The sequence below is a fragment of the Pseudophryne corroboree genome, chromosome 9 (assembly GCF_028390025.1).
Source record: "Pseudophryne corroboree isolate aPseCor3 chromosome 9, aPseCor3.hap2, whole genome shotgun sequence".
NCBI lineage: Eukaryota > Metazoa > Chordata > Amphibia > Anura > Myobatrachidae > Pseudophryne > Pseudophryne corroboree.
Genome location: NC_086452.1, coordinates 11434936 through 11457139, shown reverse-complemented (window position 1 = coordinate 11457139; position 22204 = coordinate 11434936). Strand labels below are relative to the sequence as shown.

The window sequence follows — 22204 nt, the reverse complement described above, 5'->3', positions numbered from 1 at the left end:
AGCTTTGGTGGGGGGTGGGATGCTCTGTGTGACCTGAGGGGGTGGTGTCTGGGCTCTGGTGGTAGAGGGGGTTGGATCAAGCATTTTCTATCCCCCCCGACCCTGGACCCATATAGCAGCTTTTAAACAACAGACTCCCTCCCTCCCTGGACACAGGTTGCTGCTTCCTCCCCCTACACTGCACCGCAGCCCCCCTCAACAGGCAGCGCCAGCTATCCCTTTACCAACCTTGGGTGTTTTTTTTTTTTTTTTTTTTAAGACAGATCAGCTCCCACTGGCCGCTGCAAAGATCCACATTCTTCTTGATGTGGCTCTGCCCCCCACGCCGCCCAGCACCTGAGACGTCGAAAAGGAAATTCCGGTCAGCAGCTCCTGTGACATGGCCGGGATTCCCTCAGCGGCGCCGCATTTCTCGGAGCTGCTGTAGTGCAATGACAAGCGGCTCAGCCAGTCAGGCCGCTTGTCCTTGCGCACTGGTGGGGGACAGCGGGCCAGGCAGGATCGGTTCGCGGGCCGCATGTTGCCCACCCCTGCATAAGTGGCTAGTGCATCCTCCTAACTACTTGTTTCTTCATCAGGAGTCTAAAGGGCCCCATACACTAGGACGATAATGCCTGATTTCAGGCATTAGGGCCGATATATTGGGTGAAATCGGGCATTTTGGAGGTGTTTCCGATCTGATCCAATGTGCGTTCAAGGCTTGAAAAAGGGACTTTGATGTCCCGAAACGCGTCGGCACCTGCTTTCCAGTACTTTCCTGTGCTTCTGGACATCCTTGACTGTGAAAGGGACCACTGGGGAACACGCCTGACGGAGCCACATGCAGGGTATTGTTCCCTGAAAATACCTTGCATTCATAACACCTGCGGCTCCGATTATCATCTTGGTAGGACTCTGTTTCCCATGTTGGGTTCTGTTTTTGTCATTGTGTAGTATTAAAATTTATATTTTACTCACATCAAGCGTGTATATTACATTTTATTGAGAAATTAGAAGTTCCTGCAAAAAGTGTAGCATTGGATTAGTGCTAAGTGGGAGGAGTCACTTTACCAATTCTAGTGCATTTTTACCGTCTGGAGTTTGTAGGGAACTCCAAGACTACCCCCAGGTCTGCATAAATCCCTACAGCGCACCTATCCACCTCTATTCTTTCTTTTTTGTAGATGCTCAAATTGTCTTCTATTTAATTAAGTTTTAAAAAAAAAATTTACACCAGCCAAATTCAAAACTGTCCAGAAACCCAGATTCTAACATTTTGGTTGCCCCTGATAGCGTTAGTCGCTGTAGCCTACAGCAGAGGTTCTCAAACGCTCTCCTCAAGGCACCCCAATAGTCCAGGTTTTAAGTTTATCCATGCTTGGCCACAGGTGGCTTAATTATACTTTCAGGGATCATTTCTATAGTTTTTAACTTTTGGAAATGTGCTCTAAAGTGTCCAGACCTACCAACCAATGCGGAAGAGCAATAGTAATCTGAGCGCGACGTGAGCTCTCAGTGCTGCCTCATTGTAGCTGATGTTTCCTTTTCTTCTGTCATGGGAGAACTGGAGGAAGAGATTACAAGCTTAATTAGTACCTCAGTCATTTTGATGTAACCATCTGTGCTGAGCCTGGGGTATACCTAAAACCTAGACCATTGGGGTGCCTTGAGGACCACGCTACAGAACCTCTGGTCTATAGGCTACAGATTGCAGGCAGTACCGGGAGGGCCCTGCTCATAGGAGCTAACAGTCTAAAAGCTGACCTTAGCAAGTGAGAAGGGAGGAGGTAGTCAGTGTAGGAAGGGCATCACCTGTTGCTGCTGAAGTACCCCTGCGCACCTGTAAAAAGGGGGTGTGGCCTAGCAGCCCATCCCCCGTTTTCGTCACTCGAGATCCGGAAAAAGTCTCTGGGTGCAGCCTAGCTATCTGCAGTGCCGGCTCCTACACCGTGACGGGGCCGAGTGCTGCATGTAATGTTATACTGCAGAACCCAGCATTGTAGTGTCACCCCTAGGTGGCCCACCCACCCGTAGTGACTTTTACTAAATGGAGGATAAGTTATGCGTAGGACCGGTTGGCTTTGGTAAAAAGATGAGTTAGAGCCAATATTTTCCATTTATGTGTTGACATCACTGAAGTGTAATAAGTGACTTCGGCCCAGGTTAATGCCTCACTATTCAATAAACTACTAATTGTTCAATGGTGTCTTTGAAAAGATAAGTTCATGTCTCTGGCTTTGTTATTATGGGTTAAACACAACTCGTATCTTCCCTTTGATTGTGTGATACATTTTCTAGCAGAGTGTATCTAGCACTTTTACCTTTCGTACAGCTTTTCCTTCCTCTGTCACAAACCCTACGTCCTCCAGACTAAGCTGCCAGTAGTGCTCAGCATGAGAAAGCAGTGACTGAGGAAATGGCTAGATACAGTAGAGGGAGTGTATCTACCACGTCATTAGAGGATAGAATTTTCTTTGTACGTAATAACGTTTTGATCGGTACCGTCCATTTACCCACTAGATGAAGCCTATAATATCTTATTATCCATTCACCAACCTTCACCATGATCTGCTGTCGGTGGCCGTTGCCACAATGATCCTCACCAGTAGGGTGGGCTAGAGAAGGTCTTGCCTCCGTGAGCCAATAAATCGGTCACAAAGTTAGTGGACAACACCAACCCGGACACAGGTTTCCCTCAAGAAGCTGGTCACTGAGTAACGTTACACTTCTGGCTCGTCTAGCGTGCGAGGGGCAGCATATTGCTCATAGGGAGAGGGAATACAGGTAACATGGGGTGTGGATTATTAGACCTACACTAAAACAGGTCTGCACTCAATAGGCTGACCACTAATAGGGTCTAAAGGTTGACATGGTATAGGTAGACAGTAGAAAAGGTCGTCGGGGTCAAAAGTTCTGGGTGTTTTGTCGCCTTTCTGTCACAAACAAGCTCATGGGCTCCAATCCCCCCCCCCCCCCCCCCCCCCTGAAAAAAAGGTGGATTCTGTGTAGAGTGAGTAAGGGCTGTTCTCAGACGTCCTAGAAGATACTGGGGTCCATATAGTACCATGGGGTATAGATGGGTCCATTAGGAGCCATGGGCACTTTAAGAAATTAATAGTGTGGGCTGGCTCCTCCCTCTATGCCCCTCCTACCAGACTCAGTATAGAAAATGTGCCCGGAGGAGCCGGTCACGCTTTGGAGAGCTCCTGAAGAGTTTTCTACATTTATTTTCTGTTTGTTATTTTCAGACAGGACTGGATGACACCAGCTTCGTGGGACATAAGGTGGGGTGGGGGGGGGGGGGCGGCCCAACCTCCTGTAGGGTTAATGGTCCTGTTCCCTGCTGACAGGACACTGAGCTCCTGAGGGAACCAGTTGCAAGCCCCACCACGGCGAGCGTACATTCCCGCAGCACGCAGCCACCCCTAACAGCCAGAAGTAAGAAGAGTGGTGAGTACTGAGCCGGCGTCCCGGTTAGCAGGTCGCCAGCTATTATGGCGGCACGAGAGTAGGAGCGCAGCTTTGGTTCAGGCTGCGTCTCCAGGCTCAGATCAGCATTGCTGCACCACTATGAGGGGCGAGCTGAGCCGTTTTTAAACAACTACCCACACTGGCACAGCGCTTACAGGGGTTCTGACCCACTCTTAAGCACCAAAATTACCTCAGCCAGTATAAAAAAAACGGAAAGACCACGCGCCATTGAGGGGGCGGGGCTTCACTATGAGTGGATCCAGCAGCTCGACAGCGCCATTTTCCTTCTGCAGCTTACACAGACTGGCAGGGAAGTGCAGCTCCTCCACAAGGACTCCAGATTACCTCAGCGGTACCAGGGGGTCATAGCAAGGGGGGAGCAATATTAGAATACTAAGCCGTATTAAGGGTATTTAGTTTGTGACCCAGCTGAGCTTGGCATTCGCTATAAGGGCGCGGTGTGGCTGGCTCCATCATACGCTGTGTCTCCCTAGACGGCTCTGTGTGGGGTAACTGTGCTTTTAACCTTTCTCCTGTGTGTGGGTTCCTTCACATTTTACAATGTAAAAGGAGTGTGTCTCATTGCGCAGCAGAGTGTTTTTCTTCCCCAGGGGATCACTGCAGTGTACTCAGGATAGTACACAGTCTCAGGTTAGTGGGTCCGAACCAGTATGGTTGGATTCATTAAAAGGAATGATCTGAAATATTTCACATAAATTGTCCCAAAATGAGAAAGAGACGCAGTGCTTACGACAGTCTGTGGATGACCTGATGAATAGACATTCAGTGGCCATTCCAGCGTCTCAGACCCCTGCCACTTGTCCACAAAAGCGTACGCTGGCCCAAATCCTGCAGGCTGACACTGATGATGTATCAGACGCAGAGGAGGGTGAGGTGGACTCGGGGGTGGGATGCAGCTCTGTCGCAAGGAATACAGGCCCTGATAGAAGCTATTAGAGATGTCCTTCACATTCCTGATAAGGAATCAGAGGGCGAGGAGGAATCTTATTTTAATGTAAAAAAGAAATCCTCTGCTACTTTCCCTGCATCTAAGGAATTAAATTCTCTATTTGAAGAAACTTGGATTAATCCTGACAAGAAGTTTCAGATCCCTAAAAGGTTACCGGCATCCTTCCCTTTTCCTCAGGGTGATAGAAAATAAATTGGAAAACCCACCGATTGTTGATGCATCGGTATCTAGGTTGTCACGTGAGATAATCTTACCTGTCCGGGGGCAGCCTCCTTAAAGGACACGGCTGACCAAAAGATTGAGACCGCTATCAAATCTCTGTACACAGCTTCTGGGGTGGCCCAAAGACCCTACTATAGCTTGTGCATGGATCACTAGGGCCATTGCAATATGGTCAGGTAACCTAATTGAGGGGTTAGATTCCTTATCCAGAAGGGGAGATAGTTTTACTCCTACAGCATATACAGGACTCAGCAAATTTTATGGTGGAGGCCATAAAAGAGCTAGGCATGCTCAATGCACGCACCACGGCCATGGCAGTGTCAGCACGCAGGGGCCGATGGCTACGTCAGTGGACTGCAGATGCGGATTGCAGAAAAGGTGTGGAAAGCCTACCATTCACAGGTGCGGCCCTGTTTGGAGATGAACTGGATACGTGGATATCAAAGGCTACGGTGGGTAAGTCTACGTACCTTCCTTCCACAGCTCCTCCACCTAGGAAGACCTACTCTGCTCCAACTCTGCAGTCCTTTCTGACAGCAAAATTTTAAAATAAAACCAAAGGTTCTTCTACAGCTTTCAAAGGCAATAGAGGTAAACCCAGAAAACAAGCAACTGCAGGTTCACAGGAACAGAAGTCAGATTCTGTTTCCTCAAAGCCTTCAGCATGACAGTGGACTGCACTGCCTGGAAGACAGGCAGGTGGGCGTCCGATTAAGAGATTTCAGTCACATATGGGCGACATCCTGCCAGGATCCCTGGGTCAAAGAGCTCATCGCCCAGGGGTACAGACTGGAGTTTCAGGAACTCCTACCTCACAGATTCTTCAAATCAGGCTTACAAGCTTCCCAGGAGGCAGGTGTAATTTTACAGGATGCAATTCAAAAACTGGTACAGACCCAGGTCATTGTTCCAGTTCCACCTCCGCTACAGAACAAAGATTATTGGTGGTCATGCCGAGTTGATCACTAGCTGCATTCGCTCGCTGTGCAATGATGAGGCAAAAAAAAGGCACTTCTGAGCATGCGTAATGCGAACGCGCGAAGTAATATTACAACGGACGATGTAGTTTCACACAGGGTCTAGCAAAGCTTTTCAGTCGCACTGGTGGCCGCAGAGTGATTGACATGAAGTGGGCGTTTCTGGGTGTCAAATTACCGTTTTCAGGGAGTGTATGAAAAAACACAGGCGTGGCTGGGCGAACGCAAGGCGTGTTTGTGACGTCAAAACAGGAACTGAACAGTCTGAAGTCATCGCAAGCGCTGAGTAGGTTTTGAGCTACTCTAAAACTGCACAAAAAAAATTTCCACCGCTCTGCGATCCTTTCGTTCGCACTTCTGCTAAGCTAAAATACACTCCCAGTGGGAGGCGGCATAGCGTTTGCACGGCTGCTAAAAACTGCTAGCGAGCGATCAACTGCGAATGACCACCATTATTCCAACCTGTTTGTGGTACCGAAACCGGACAGTTTGGTAAGACCCATTTATCTTACCGTCATAGAGGATGCTGGAGTCCATATTAGTACCATGGGGTATAGACGGGTCCACCAGGAGCCATTGGCACTTTAAGAGTTTTACAGTGTTGGCTGGCTCCTCCCTCTATGCCCCTCCTACCAGACTCAGTTTAGAAAATGTGCCGGTCACAGCTAGTGGAGCTCTACAGAGCTTCTTTGGAAAAGTTTAATTTAGAGTTTGTTTTTTTTACAGGGAGGCTGCTGGCAACAGCCTCCCTGCATCGAGTGACTGAGGGTGGGAGTAGTGTCCGCCCTGGAGTCACAGCTAGTGGAGCTCTACAGAGCTTCTTTGGAAAAGTTTAATTTAGAGTTTTGTTTTTTTTACAGGGAGGCTGCTGGCAACAGCCTCCCTGCATCGAGTGACTGAGGGGGGGGGAGTAGTGTCCGCCCTGCGGGGTCTGAGCCACTGTCTCCGCTGACTGACACTGAGCTCCAGAGGGGATAGATCGCTCCCCGCTGCAGGGGAACGCTCACCCCAGCAGCATGCCGCCACCCCCTTACAGAGCTGAAGTGTGGCGAGTGAGTCATCGGCTCCCTAACAAGCAGGGAGCCGATGTGAAGATGGCTGCTACAGGGTAGGAGTGCAGTACTAACTGCGCTCCGGGGAGCTCAGCGGTACTTAGGTGCGGCACTGTGAGGGGCGCCCTGAGCCTGCGCCTTGACCCTACACTGACCAGAAAGCCTGTCTGGGTCCGCGGATCTCAGCTAGCACTAAATCCTCAGGCCAGTATAATCTAGGAAGAGCAGGAAGACATTAAGGGGGCGGAGCTTCTCAGAGCGGACCTAGCAGCGTACAGCGCCATTTTCCTGCCTGCAGACACGCTGCCAGTGGAAGAGCAGTCCCTCCAGAGCACCTATAGCGATCTGTACGGTACCAGGGGGTTGTAGAAGGGAGGGAAGGCTGTGTAAAGACTGTGGCACCTATTAAGGGACACAGCGCTGGTTAAGGGTCTCCCTATACCTTTATAGCGCTGTGTGTGGGTTGGCTCCAATCTCTGTGTCTCTCTGCCATTCTTGGGGGGGAAACTCTGTCTGCCCTGTACCCTGTGTGTGTGTGTGTGTGTGTGTGTGTGGGGTGTACAAGCAAACATATCTATAGACTCTGTCTCATATGCTGCAGAGGATTTATCTTCTCAGGAAGATCCCTTCCCATGTAATCAGGATTGCACTGTTGTAGCGCAGATCCCAGCTAGAGAACCGGAGTGGTTAGCCTCTCTTAGGGGGACTATTTCTCAGATTTCTGAAAGGGTTGCAAGGACTGAGCATGCTACTCAGGTACTGCAGTCCTCTATGGCAGTATGGTCCGATACTGCTCCTTCGGGGCCCCCTGCAGTATATTCTCACAAACGTGCTCTTGCCCAGATTATGCAGGATGACACGGACACCGATTCTGACACAGCAGACGGTGATGGGGATGTGTCGAGGGGGTCGGTATCACTTGCTAAGGGGGTGCAGTTGATGACTGAGGCCATGCGTGATGTGTTACATATTTCTGACACAACTCCTGAGCAGGTTGAGGAGGCTTTTTCACAGACAGTAAGAAAGCCCCTCTCACCTTCCCAGCATCTAAGGAATTAAATGCTATATTTGAAAAAGCCTGGGAAAATCCAGAGAAAAAATTCCAGATCCCTAAAAGGGTTCTGGTTGCTTTTCCCTTCCCGGAAGATGATAGAAAAAAATGGGAGTCCCCGCCTATAGTTGACGCCTCTTTCTCTAGTCTGTCAAAACAGGTGGTCTTACCAGTCCCGGGATCTCAAATCCATATACACAGCTTCAGGGGCTATACTGCGGCCTACTATTGCCTGTGCATGGATTTCAAAAGCTATAGCCAAGTGGTCAATCACTCTGCAGGAGGACTTGACTACGATGGATAAAGGTGACGTTGATTTATTTTTACGTAACATACAGGATTCTGCAGGGTTCCTGGTAGAATCCATGAAGGATCTGGGTTCCATGGTTGCAGGGATCTTCTCCATGTCTGTCTCGGCTCGCAGGGGTCTCTGGCTGCGCCAGTGGTCTGCGGATTCGGAATCCAGGAAAAGTGTGGAGAGCCTACCCTATACAGGTCAGGCTCTGTTTGGGGAGGCGCTGGATGCGTGGATTGCCACGGCTACAGCGGGTAAGTCTCCTTTTCTCCCCTCAGCTGCACCGGCTACGAAGAAGCCTTTTACTCCCAACATGTCACAGTCCTTTCGGCCCACTAGGCCTAGAAAGAACAAGCCCTCTCACGCCTTCTTTAGAGGTGGTCGTGCCAAATCCAAAAAGCCTGCTCCCGCAGGTTCCCAGGACCAGAAACCTGCTTCTGGTACCTCAAAGTCCTCAGCATGATAGTGGACCGCAAAGCCTGGAAGAAGATCAGGTGGGAGCAAGACTCCGGCATTTCAGCCACGTCTGGGTGTCATCTGGCCTGGACCCCTGGATACAAGATATTGTGTCCCGGGGGTAGAGGCTGGGGTTTCAAACTCTCCCACCTCACAGATTCTACAAATCAGGCTTGCCAGCAGACAGAGCTATTCTACTGGACGCTATCTGAAAATTGATAGCAGCTGCACAGTGAACTAGGATACTATAGCCTGCAGTGTCTGTTTTGCTTAGGTAATCAAAACAATTACTACAACTCTCAACAGCTGCACAGTGAACTAGGATACTACAGCCTGCAGTGTCTGTTTTGCTTAGGTAATCTGGAGTTATTGTTATATGCAGAATTTAGCCTGTTTAATTGTAAGATATTTGGGGAATTTGGGATGTCCTCCTCCAATATCATTATCTGTTTGTTTTAGCTTTTATTGCCCACCAGTGGGTATTGGGCAATGGGTGGGGTCTTAATGAGTGAACCTATACCTTACACATGTTAATGTTAGTTCATATTAGAGTATTCTTGGCTGATTGATCCAGGGTGTAGGACTCTAAGGGAGGAGGCTCAAAAGGAGCAGATATATAATTTTAATATCAAAGACTGGATTTAGCCTGGACTTAAACTGGACAAAAAACTGAAAGAACCTCAAACAACACAAACAACAACAAGATGAACTACTTATCAATATCAACTGCATATGCAAATTTATCACCCTCCAACTTTCACTCTGTGAACACTATGCAACCCATTTGCAGAAAAGAACATATGTAAGATCTGGTTTCCATCCATAATCAGGATCACAAAGATCTTCTTTGGGACAATTGTGAGTTCATCTTCTCATCTACAAACACTTTAAAAAAAATCTAACAGAATTACCATTGCTTCTTAACCCTCTCACAATCCTTTCATTTCTTACAGCCCAAATACATTTCTGCACCCACTTTATCTACGCCTTTCACTCATTTCATACTAAATCTACACCCATTGAGCTTACACTGCTTTTCTCACCTGTATTTCTGCAATTCTTCTGCTCTGATTCCCTTACAGTCTCCTCTCCTACTTCCACTTTCCCTCAACCTATTTACCTACTTAACACTATGTCAAGGCTTTCTTATACTCCCCACATCACTCAGTGTCTACCTAATCATGTATCTTTATCCTTCCCCCCTAGTCTCCTACACCTCCTCCTCTGTCTCCCCTCCATCCCTCTGTTTCCTTCCCCCTCCTTTCCTGTTACCCCACTTTCATTTACCTCTGCCATATGGTCCTGCTACCCCACAACCCAGCCATGCTCCCTTTCTCCATTCCCTGTCACCTCCCCACACCCCCATCCACATCACACTGACCTCCCTCCCTGCCCACCTCCTGCAGTTTCCCCTCCTAGCTCAGGCACCCGTACCATCACTACTCTCTCATCATCCCTGCCCTCAAAGTTAATCTCACCTCATCGCTACAGCAACCCTCATAATCTCATTCACATCTCTCCCACAAACTCATACCCCCTATCCTGTGCCCTCTGGAATGCCAAATCTGTTTGTAACAAACTGGTCCCCACTCGTGACCTTTTCATTTCCAACTCCCTACACCTACTAGCCATTACTGAAACTTGGATAACGCCCTCTGACACTACTTCTCCTGCTGCTCGCTCTGCTGGGGGCCTCACATTCACACACACCTTGACCTGGGGGTCGCCATGGGGGTGGTGTTGGGGTCCTTTTACCTTCTAGTTACTCCTACCAACTCATACCACCAGAACCATTCCTTACATTCTCTACATTTGAGGTCCATGCCATACGCCTCTTCCAACCAGTCCATCTTAGAGTAGCTGTCATTTACCGCCCCCCTGGCACTGCTTCCAAATTCATCGACAACTTTGCTTCCTGGCTTCCTCACTTCCTCTCTTCTGACATTCCCTCCATTATCCTAGGCGATTTCAACATCCCTATTGACATCCCCTCTTCACTTGGTCTCTCCCAGTGGACCTCCTCATCCTCCCATGTGAATGGGAGCTCACTGGATCTGGTCTTCACTCACCGCTGTGATATTTCTGATTTTTCCAACTCCCCATTTCCCCTCTCTGACCACCACCTACTCTCCTTTAACCTATCTCTCTCGACTTCCCCATCTCTACCTCCTAAGGCTACCATCACTAAGCGTAACATTGAGGCTATTGACACCACATTCCTTTCCTCCCTGTTTGACTCACTTCTCTCTCCTATTCTCTCTCTCTCTCATGCCCTGAACAAGCCACTTCCACATACAATGCATCCCTTACTTCTGCTCTTGACTCTGTTGCTCCACCAACCACTATTCACCCTCGCAAATTAACACCTCAACCCTGGCACACTAAATGCACCAGATATCTGCAAAAATGCTCACGTACTGCTGAGCGACACTGGAAGAAATCACGCTCTAAGGCAGACTTCCTCCATTTCAAACTTATGCTCTCATCCTTCAGTGCTGCCCTTTCTCTTGCTAAACAGTCATACTTCAAGAACCTCATCTCCTCCCAGTCTTCTAACCCCCGGCGCCTCTTTGCCACTCTCAACTCACCCCTCTGCCCACCTCCACCTCGTCTCCCTTCCTCACTCTCTGCTCTTGACTTTGCCACTTACTTCACATCCAAAATTGACTCCATACGTCAGGACATCACATCACACCAGACCATCAGTAACCAGCCTTCTCCCATCCCTTACCAACCCTCCCCATTCCTCGCACCTACTCTGACATCTTTCTCCCATGCATCTGGAGAGGAAGTCATGGCCCTCATTCGTTCCTGTCCCCTCACCACCTCCACACTTGACCCTATGCCCTCCCGCCTCCTCCGCTACCTCTCTACTTCTGCTTGTTCCCATCTTTCCCACCTTCTCAATCTCTCCCTCTCATCAGACACTGTCCCCTCTGCCTTCAAGTATGCACTCATCTCTCCTATTCTTAAAAAACCTACCTTTTATCCTAACACTCTCTCCAACTACCGACCCATCTCTCTCCTCCCTTTTGCCTCCAAACTCCTTGAGCGTATTGTCTACAACCACCTTACTTCCTTTCTTTCTTCACACTCACTGCTTGATCCATTCCAGTCTGGCTTCCGTCCTCTCCACTCCACTGAAACTGCCCTTACAAAAGTATGCAATGACCTCCATGCTGCTAAATCTAAGGGACACTACTCTCTACTTATTCTACTTGATCTCTCTGCTGCTTTTGACACTGTGGACCATCCTCTTCTACTGCAAATTCTTCACTCCATTGGTCTGTGTGACACTGCCCTCCCTTGGCTGTCATCCTACCTTTCTGACCGTTCATTCTCTGTCTCCTCTCATGACTCCACCTCCCCCTCACTTCCACTAACTGTAGGGGTACCCCAAGGTTCTGTCCTTGGTCCTCCCCTCTCTATACGCTCATTAGTTCTTTTGGTTTCCAATATCATCTCTATGCTGATGACTCCCAAATCTATCTTTCCTCTCCAGACCTCTCCCCTGCTCTCCTCACTCGTATCTCCAACTGTCTCTCTGCTACCTCTTCCTGGATGTCCCAGCGCTTTCTTAAATTTAACATGTCTAAGACCGAGCTGATCATCTTCCCTCCCTCCCGCATAACCTCACCTCCTACAATCTCATTATCTATTGATGGTACTACTGTCTCCTCTAGCCTCCAAGTGCGCTGTCTTGGAGTATTCCTTGACTCCTCCCTCTCCTTCAAACCACACATTCAGCACCTCTCAGAAACCTGCCGTTTTCATCTAAAAAATATTTCCAGGATCAGACCCTTTCTGACCCAGGATGCTACTAAGACTCTTATCCACTCACTGGTCATCTCCAGGCTGGACTACTGTAATCTCCTCCTGACTGGCATTCCTGACAAATACCTCTCTCCACTCCAATCTATCCTCAATGCTGCTGCCAGGCTCATCTTCCTCACCAAACGCACTACGTCCACCTCTCCTCTCTTACTAGACCTTCACTGGCTCCCCTTCCCTTTCAGAATCCATTTCAAGCTTCTCACACTCGCTTACACAGCCCTCACCAACTCCTCTCCCATCTACATCTCTGACCTTATCTCCCTTTATACTCCCACCCGTCCTCTTTGCTCTACTAATGCATGCCGACTCTCCTGCCTACGGATACTTCCTCCCACTCCTACCTCAAAGATTTTTCATGTGCTGCACCACTCTGGAATTCCCTACCTCTCCCCCTCAGACTCTCCATCTCTCTACAAAACTTCAAGCGGGCTCTCAAGACCCACTTCTTCACCAAACCCAGCCAAATCTCATCCAAACCCTCTGTTCTATGCTCTCTATGTACCCCATCTGTGTCACCCCTGTCTGTCTACCCCTCCCCTTTGGAATGTAAGTTGCTGTTTTCCGGTTTGATTTTGTTTATGTAATCTGTAATTGGGCGCTCCAGAACCCTTGTGGCACCATATAAATAAAGGATAATAATAATAGTGTCCGAGGTCATTGTTCGAGTTCCACCTCATCAGTTGACCAAAGGTTACTATTCGAACCTTTTTGTGGTTCCGAAGCCCGATGGTTCAGTAAGGCCAATTCTGAACTTGAAATCTTTGAACCCTTATCTCAGGGACTTCAAATTCAAGATGGAGTCTCTGAGGGCAGTTATCTCAGGACTGACGGAGGGGAAGTTCCTGGTGTCCCTGGACATCAACGATGCGTACCTCCACATTCCCATTTGGTCGCCGCATCAGGCTTATCTCAGGTTTACACTGTTAGACGATCACTATCTGTTTCAGGCACTGCCGTTCGGTCTCTCCATGGCACCGCGGGTTCTTCACCAAGGTGATGGCAGGGGGTGAACATAATTCCGTATCTGAACGATCTGCTGATCAAGGCATCGTCCAAGGAGAAGTTGTTAAGATCCATTGCTCTCACGACGCATCTGCTCCAGGAGCACGGTTGGATCTGAAGCTTCCAAAGTCTCATCTGGAGCTGACAAGGAGGCTGTCTTTCCTGGGGATGATCCTCGACACGGAGGTGCAGAGGGTGTTTCTACCAGTGGAGAAAGCGTTGGTGATTCAAACCATGGTTCGGGATGTCTTGAAGCCTGCCAGGGTGTCGGTTCATCAGTGCACATCCGCCTTCTGGGGAAGATGGTTGCCTCCTACGAGGCTCTGCAGTACGGAAGGTTTCATGCTCGCTCATTTCAACTGGATCTCTTGGACCAGTGGTCGGGATTTCACCTACACATGCACCAGAGGATACGTCTGTCTCCGAAAGCCAGGATTTCGCTCCTCTGGTGGCTACAACTACGACACCTTCTGGAGGGCCGAAGGTTCGGAGTTCAGGACTGGATCCTTCTAACCACGAATGCAAGTCTAAGAGGTTGGGGAGCAGTCGCTGAAGGGGAAAACTTCCAAGGAAGGTGGTCGAGTCAGGAGTCTCTTCTTCCGATAAACATCCTGGAGCTAAGAGCCGTATACAACGGCCTTCTTCAAGCAGCACACCTTCTACAGGATCGGGCTGTTCAGGTGCAGTCTGACAACGTGAACACAGTGGCCTACATAAACCGACAAGGCGGAACGAAGAGCAGGGCTGCAAGGTCGGAGGTGACAAAAATCCTACTTTGGGCAGAAAGGCATGCATTGGCGCTGTCAGCGATCTTCCTTCTGGGAGTGGACAACTGGGAAGCGGACTTCCTCAGCAGACACTATCTCCATCCAGGGGAGTGGGGCCTCCACCCGGAGGTGTTCGAGGAGGTAACCAGTTGGTGAGGGGTTCCTCACATAGACATGATGGCCTCTCAACTCGACAAGAAGCTGCGGAGGTACTGTTCCAGGTCGAGGGACCCACAGGCAGTGGCGGTGGACGCACTAGTGACGCCGTGGGTGTTCACGTCAGTGTATTGCTCCAGACTGGACAAGGAGGGCTTGGTACGCGGATCTGTTGGATCTACTGCTGGAAGATCCAAGACCCCTACCTCTTCGAGAGGATCTCGAAGAGGTAGGGGCCGTTTGCTTGTCAAGACTTACCGTGGCTACGTTTAACGGCATGGCGATTGAGCACCAGATCTTAGCTCGGAAGGGTATTCCGAGCGAGGTTATTCCTACCCTGATACAGGCTAGGAAGGGGGTAACATCTAAACATTACCATAGAATTTGGAAAAAATATGTTTCTTGGTGTGAATCCAAGAAATTTCCTGCGGTGGAGTTTCAGCTTGGACGTTTTCTCCTTTTCCTGCATCAGGTGTGGATATGGGCCTGAGATTGGGCACCATCAAGGTCCAGATCTCAGCTTTGTCCATTTTCTTCTAGAAACAATTGGCTGTTCTCCCTGAGGTTCAGACCTATTTGAAAGGTGTTCTGCACATCCAGTCCCCCGTTGTGGTGCCAACGGCACCATGGGATCTTGATGTGGTGTTGCAGTTCCTGCAATCTGATTGGTTTAAGCCTCTACAGGAGGCTGAAATCAAGTTTCTCACATGCAAGGCGGTAACTTTGTTGGCCTTGGCTTCTGCTCAACGTGTGTCGGAATTGGGGGCTTTGTCCTGTAAAAGTCCCTATCTGGTTTTCCATGAAGATAGGGCGGAACTCAGGACTCGTCCACATTTCCTTCCTAAGGTTGTGTCGGCCTTTCATATCAACCAACCTATTGTGGTGCCAGTGGCTACTGACTCCTCAATTGCTTCAAAGGCCTTGGATGTTGTGAGGACTTTGAAGATTTATGTGAAGAGGACTGCTTGTAAATCCTTTTCTCGTAGTCGGTAGAGGATGCTGGGCGCCCGCCCAGTGCTCCTTTTTTCCTGCAGTTTTACATTTTATCTTTTTACACAAGTTCTCATGTGTTAAGATGTTTTACAGCGGTTACTGTTACGTTAGGCATGCACGTTAGCATGGGTTATGTTGAAAGCCATGTTTGGCGGCATGTTTGTTGTATGGTGTGAGCTGGTGTGAATCTCACCACTAGTTTAATATGAATTATTCTCTCAAAGATGTCTGTCTCCTCGGGCACAGTTCCTATACTGAGGTCTGGAGGAGGGGCATAGAGGGAGGAGCCAGTTCACACTATTAACTCCATGGGTCTATCAGATGGTGTATGTGTTTCCAGCACTTCCATTGATCCCAAGAATTCTCAAAAGAATAAAAAGGGAAAAGGTTCAAGCAATTCTCATTGCTCCGGATTGGCCAAAAAGGGCTTGGTAGGCGGATCTACTGGAAATGCTCCTGGAGGATCCGTGGCCTCTACCTCTTCGAGATGACCTTCTGCAACAGGGGCCATTCGTCTATCAAGACTTACCTCGGCTATGTCTGATGGCATGGAGGTTGAGCGTCAAATTCTAGCCCGGGGAGGCATTCCGGACAGGGTAATTCCTACCTTGATCCAACCCAGAAAAGGGGTAACGTCTAAACATTACCACCGTATTTGGAAAAAATATGTCTCTTGGTGTGTAAACAGGAAATTTCCTGTGGTGGAGTTTCAACTGGGACGTTTTCTGCTTTTTCTGCAGTCAGGTGTGGATGTGGGCCTACGCCTGGGCTCAATAAAAGTCCAGATTTCAGCCCTATCCATTTTCTTCCAGAAACAATTGGCTTCTCTCCCTGAGGTACAGACATTTTTGAAGGGTGTTCTGCACATCCAACCGCCCTTTGTGCCTCCTACGGCACCTTGGGATCTCAACATGGTGTTGCAATTCCTACAATCGGAATGGTTTGAGCCTTTACAGGCGGTTGACGTTAAGTTTCTTAAGAAAGGATCAATCACAGTATTAAAGTCCACACCTAAAATGATGTGGCCCTGTGCTACTCTATTAAGACGCAAAAAGAGTGTGCGGAAAAAACGGGATTGGTCTTGATTAGGGGCGTATACTGACACAAGTGTTAGAATTTCAGTGCGGAGCGTAACAATCACTATGAGGTATTGGCCGTCGGGATCAGCTATGGTTGTGGTGTGTACAAATGGGATGTTACGGTGGATCAGTATAGCCACCCCCCTTTTCTTACAGTCAGCAGAGGCAAAAAAGGTTTGGGTAAATTGCTTACCTTGAAGTCAAGAGTGTGTACCAGTGAAATGGGTCTCCTGAAGGAAAACTATATCGGCCTTCTCTCTCCGACAGGCGGACAACATCACTGTACGTTTCTTGGGAGAATTAAGACCATTAACATTTATAGAAAACAATTTAAGTGCCATGTGATACCAAAGAACGGAAGAGAAGCAGTGGAAACCCATCCCGGGGAGGAAGGGAGAGGAAAGAAGGAAGAGGAACAGCAAGAAACAAGAATCAGAGATGTAGGAGAAGAGAAAGTGATAGAGAACCCATACGGGAGAAAACCCTGAAATATAAGGTCCCAATCAAGGACTGCTACACAAATGTTAAACATTATACTTCTAAGTAACAAATAAAGGGAGCACGGGGGTAGAGGAAACAGCAAACCAATGTAGGAGAAGAAAGTCCCTCTGGACCGCAATAGTTGACTCGGCGGAGCCGAAGATTCAGTTACATAACCCAGAATATGAAAAACAAAAAACAAAAACGTACTGTGTCATAACCAACAAAAAAATAAAGAGGGGGGGAGAACAAGGGGAAATAAGGTGAGCAAGGTAAGCCCAGCGCAGTAGTATAAAGCTAGGCGTAACATATAACAAATATTAAAGCCTCGTAAGCAATATCAGAACCTATGACATTCACTTAAAACAAGTAAGATGGAAGCCAGAGTCTCCACCTGTCAGGAGACATATCCCTAAAGCATTGGGGACCATCTAATTATAGCCTAAACTGTCAGCCAAAATCAGGGAGTGTCATTGGGATGACGAGTTACCCTTGTCCATTCAGGCGGTGGGATCTGGGGGTGTCGTGGCCCAGAGGAAGAGGCACTCTCACCATCAGGTGACGGTACAGGGAGGAGACCAAGTTTAGCCAACAGATCCTGACCTTGAGTTAAGGTTTTGACGGAATGAGTGGAATTGTTCGCTGTAACCTGTAACATGAAGGGATATACCCATCTGTATCGTATTTCATGCTGACGTAGTATCCTAGTATTGGGCTGGAGGTCCCGTCTCTTTTGAATGGTAGAAGGGGCCAGATCCTGAAAAACTTGCAACTGCATATCCCGAAAATCGATCACTGGAGAGTCCCGTACTGACATCAGGATTCGTTCTTTTGAGCGAAAATAATGTAGACGAACTATGACATCCCTGGGCGGTTGTGTCAGAGCAGGTTTCGCTCGGAGCGCTCTGTGAGCCCTATCACAAAGACAGTCGGCATCTGAAAGGTCAGGTAAGACGCATTGAAAAAAGTCTTTCAAAAAGGATGGTAGAGCAGAGCTAAGAATTGATTCCGCCACATTGCGGATACGCAGATTGTTACGACGGGAGCGATTCTCATGATCTTCGTGACGTTCTTTGAGGTCCTCCAGCTCATCATGGAGTCTAAAGAGTTCCGAATCAAGACGTTGTTGAGAGCGGCAAAGGTGGTCCGTCTTAGATTCAAGAGCGTCTGTACGATTACCAAGGGCCGTGAGGTCAGACTTGAAATCGGCAATAGCTGTGGAGAGTTCTTGCTTAAAGGCGGATTGGACCCCCTCAAGTAAACTGGTCATAACTGCTTGGATCTGTGGGTCAATACCCATCTCCAATGAACAGGGGGAGGAAGGAGAGTCCGTAAGCAATGCAGGAGGTGGGGGGCCCTTAGATTTTGGTCCCAAAAATTTTGTGGGGGCCTGCGTGTTTTTTTTTATTTCTTTGCGCCATAATGGAGGACTAAAAGGGTAGGCGGGGTATCACAAATGTAAAAAGAGACACAGACGCTGTTTGTTGGATGTATGTTAAGTAGAAAAGGGAAAGGTATAAAGAAAACTATCACGGTCCAGGTAGGACAAATTGTGTTGCTAGGCCAGCATCCTAGGTAGCAGTAAAAAAAAAAGGAACGGTCAGTGCCCTAAGATGGCGGTCCCCAAACATAACAGAGCGGGCGGATGCAGTATCACCCTAGAGACTGACTCTCCGCTGATTGGGAGAAACGGAAGTCAGACAGCTTTAGAGGGGGAGATAAGGGCCAGAGGCCCTATCGCTATCCTCCCAGGGCAGCTAACAGCTACTGAGCGGCACCTATATCATGAGGGTGCAGCGTGGCTCCAGAGCTGGGGAGAGCAAGGACCAGGCGCTGTCAGGCGGAGAGATAAGGGTTGGTGGCTCCACTATCGTACCTGGCTATCTGTGAGTGTCCCCAGGAGCTGGCTGCTATAGTGTGGCACCGGAGCTCATCCCCCATCAGGTCTGCTGGCAAGTAGTGTGCGGCGCTGGGAGCCGGCGGTTATAACACAGCTCCGGAGGTTTTCTCTTCCCAGGGCGGCTGGCAGACAGCGTGCGGCGTCAGAAGCTGGTGGCTGTATTGTGGCTCCGGGGAGAGCAGGGACCAGGGAGCATCCGAGGAGCGGCTCTCCAGGGCGGGCAGTAGCGGGTGTGCGGCGCCGAATCGATCACTCCCCACCGGAAGCGCAGCCCAACATCCACCTTCAGCTCCGCCGCCGGGACCCCGCGAAGTATGCCTTCAGAGCGATCCTACACGCTGGGAGCAGGCAGGAGATCGTGAGGCACAGAAAAGTCTCCTCCAAAATGGCCGCCGGGCGTCCCGCGGCTCCGTCCGTCCGTCCACCGAGGGCCCTGATGATTCCAGGCAGAGGAGGTAAGCAGGGGCAGCAGGAGGTGTCTCCTTGCAGTGTCCAGCGGCAGTGCAGGCACCAGGAGGCAGAGGAGATATCTGTGGCTCAAATCCGCGGCGCCGGAGGTGCGCGCTGGCTCAGGAGCAAAATCGAGGCCCCGGTCTGGGGGCTACATGTAGGCCGCAATCCACGGAAGCTCCGAGAACTGCTCCCCGATTCCGCGGCACGAACCAGGGCACACCAGAGGGGTCAGGGGAGGCAGGGAAGCCGCCAGATGTAGGAGCGGTGCTCAGAGAGGGGATGTTTGGGGGATTTAGTGCCCCAAATCGCTGGAGCTCTTACTAAGAGTGTCTGCTTCCCTTAGTAGCTAGGCCTCGCCCCCCCAGACGTTAAGTTTCTTACGTGGAAGACCGTCACACTGTTGGCTTTGGCTTCAGCAAGACGAGTGTCGGAGCTGGGGGCATTGTCTCACAAGAGCCCGTATTTGATTTTTCATGAAGATAGGGCTGAACTCAAAACTCGTCAGCAATTTCTTCCTAAGGTGGTGTCTGCGTTTCATATCAACCAACCTATTGTGGTTCCAGTGGTTACGGACACCTCTGCTACTTCAGTGCATGTTTTCTAGCTCTACTCACAGTCATGAGGGAAATAATTAGCTCCACCTGTGGATCTTTTAAAATGTGCCAGTGAGTAATGAACACACCTGTGCACCTGCTGCGTCACCTGGAAAACGTGACCTGTTTGGGGTCCTGAGGATCAAGTTTGAGAGACTATGGCAAAGGTTTTCAACGCGGTCCTCAAGGCATCCCAAAGGTCCGGGTTTTAAGTTTATCCATGCTTGGCTACAGGTGACTTGAGGGCCACGTTTGAGGTCCTCTACTAGACAATGTGCAAATGATGCAATGGTTGTCCCGATTTCCCTTCATCAGAACAAATTATATGGGGCCTAATTCAGAGTTGTACACTATGTTTAAATTTTCGCAATTAAGCTATTATCGGCAGACTGTGCACAGGTTCTGTGGCTGATTAAAGCCAGGTGACACACACGCCTGAAGTGAGAGCTAGCCACACAACCTAAGTGTCCCAGTTTAAAGGGATAGTATGGTAAGTCTTTGTGTGCTGCGATGAACGACACATGCAAACACACAACAGAGCGTACACACTGCAGCCATAATTACCTGCTTCCCCATTACAGACCCAGGTTACACTAGAGTTTGGTAGGGTGTTGGGGTTTTTTTTCTTTGCCCTAATTGTCAGCAATGTAAATACTATAATATTATCAGAAAACACGGAGACGCACGTGGTTGTCAGGATACGTGATGGCTGTACGGACAATCTCCAGTAATCTACCTCAGTGAGCGATTTGTACTGTCTGTTCTGTATATTAAGAAATATCTGCTGGTTGCTAGGCGACAAGACTTATTCTATAGTCACCGAGGTTCTGTGTATTCAATATTAATTTATTTTTGTGTACTAATAATAAATGATTTTAGGGCTGAACAATTAAAGGTCAAACTCCAGGTCTGGATTCAAAATGGAACTCGGAAGATCATATACAATGAGTGATTATATTTCAGTGTGCCTGCTACTTCCCTTACCTATAAAATGATCTATTACTGTATAGCCAATGGCCTCCAAGCCCCAATAGAAAATACGAGCTCAGCCCCAGGACCGCTGTGATGACCGGCAGACCCTCGGCACTGATGTGCGGTGTGGGCAATCCTGGAGGCATGGCTCTAATTATGTATTGATCTTAATGTACATGCTGATGAGGGGGGGGGGGGGCAGTGTTCCTTCTCTACAGCTGAGCCAGGCCCCTCATAATCTATACCTGCTTCTTGGAGCCCCAGCTCTCCCCCTTCGCTCATTCTCGTACATTAATAAAATCCACATTACACACATACAGCACATCATTCAGCAAAATGTGAGAGCAAGACACATATTGCCGGGTCAGGATGGCGGTGTGTAGGTTCCAAGGCCGGGTCCTACCTGGGAAAGGACCCGTTTACAATTCTCGGGTGGGACCTTGCATTGCAATGTGAAATCGGTATATGAGTGTGCCTTGAGGACTGAGGTTGGGAATGCCCGCTCTAGAGGAAGGGGGGGGGGGGGAACGGAGAAAGTAGATCACATGGGACTTGAGTAGATGAGGGCAGCAAGAAGAGAAGTCCAGGATGGGGAAGGCTGAGCAACCCAGATGGGTTTGGGAGAGAGCGCAAAAGTTTGGAGGTCTTGAAATGGGTTCTGGAGGAAGCGGGAGCCGGTGAAGGAGCAATGAGGATCTGGTGGTGAGGAAGATCAGTCTTGCTGGATGGGTTGTGTAGAGGCAAAATGTGTCTGGAGCAAGAGGAAGGTCAGTGGAGAGAAGGTTGCAGTAACCAAGGCGGGAGATGCTGAGAGAATAAGATTTTAAACCTACCGGTAAATCTTTTTCTCCTAGTCCGTAGAGGATGCTGGGGACTCCGTAAGGACCATGGGGTATAGACGGGCTCCGCAGGAGACATGGGCACTATAAAGAACTTTAGATGGGTGTGCACTGGCTCCTCCCTCTATGCCCCTCCTCCAGACCTCAGTTAGAGAAACTGTGCCCAGAGGAGACGGACAGTACGAGGAAAGGATTTTTGTTAATCTAAGGGCAAGATTCATACAAGCCCACACCATCCACACCGTATAACATGGAATATACGCAACCAGTTAACAGTATGAACAAAACAGCATCAGCCAAAGCATGATCCTAACTGTAACATAACCCTTATGTAAGCAATAACTATATACAAGCCTTGCAGAAATATGTCCGCACTGGGACGGGCGCCCAGCATCCTCTACGGACTACGAGAAAAAGATTTACCGGTAGGTTTAAAATCTTATTTTCTCTTACGTCCTAGAGGATGCTGGGGACTCCGTAAGGACCACGGGGATTATACCAAAGCTCCAGACCGGGCGGGAGAGTGCGGATGACTCTGCAGCACCGATTGAGCAAACATGAGGTCCTCCTCAGCCAGGGTATCAAACTTGTAGAATTTAGCAAAAGTGTTTGAACCTGACCAAGTCGCCGCTCGGCAAAGCTGTAATGCCGAGATGCCACGGG

At 49.1% G+C, this 22204-nt stretch overlaps 1 pseudogene; it reads left to right on the top strand.

The window, feature by feature from the left end:
* The first annotated feature begins 1372 nt into the window (after positions 1–1372).
* On the top strand, positions 1373–1572 carry LOC134959299 (small nucleolar RNA U3; annotated as a pseudogene).
* The last annotated feature ends 20632 nt before the right edge of the window (positions 1573–22204 follow it).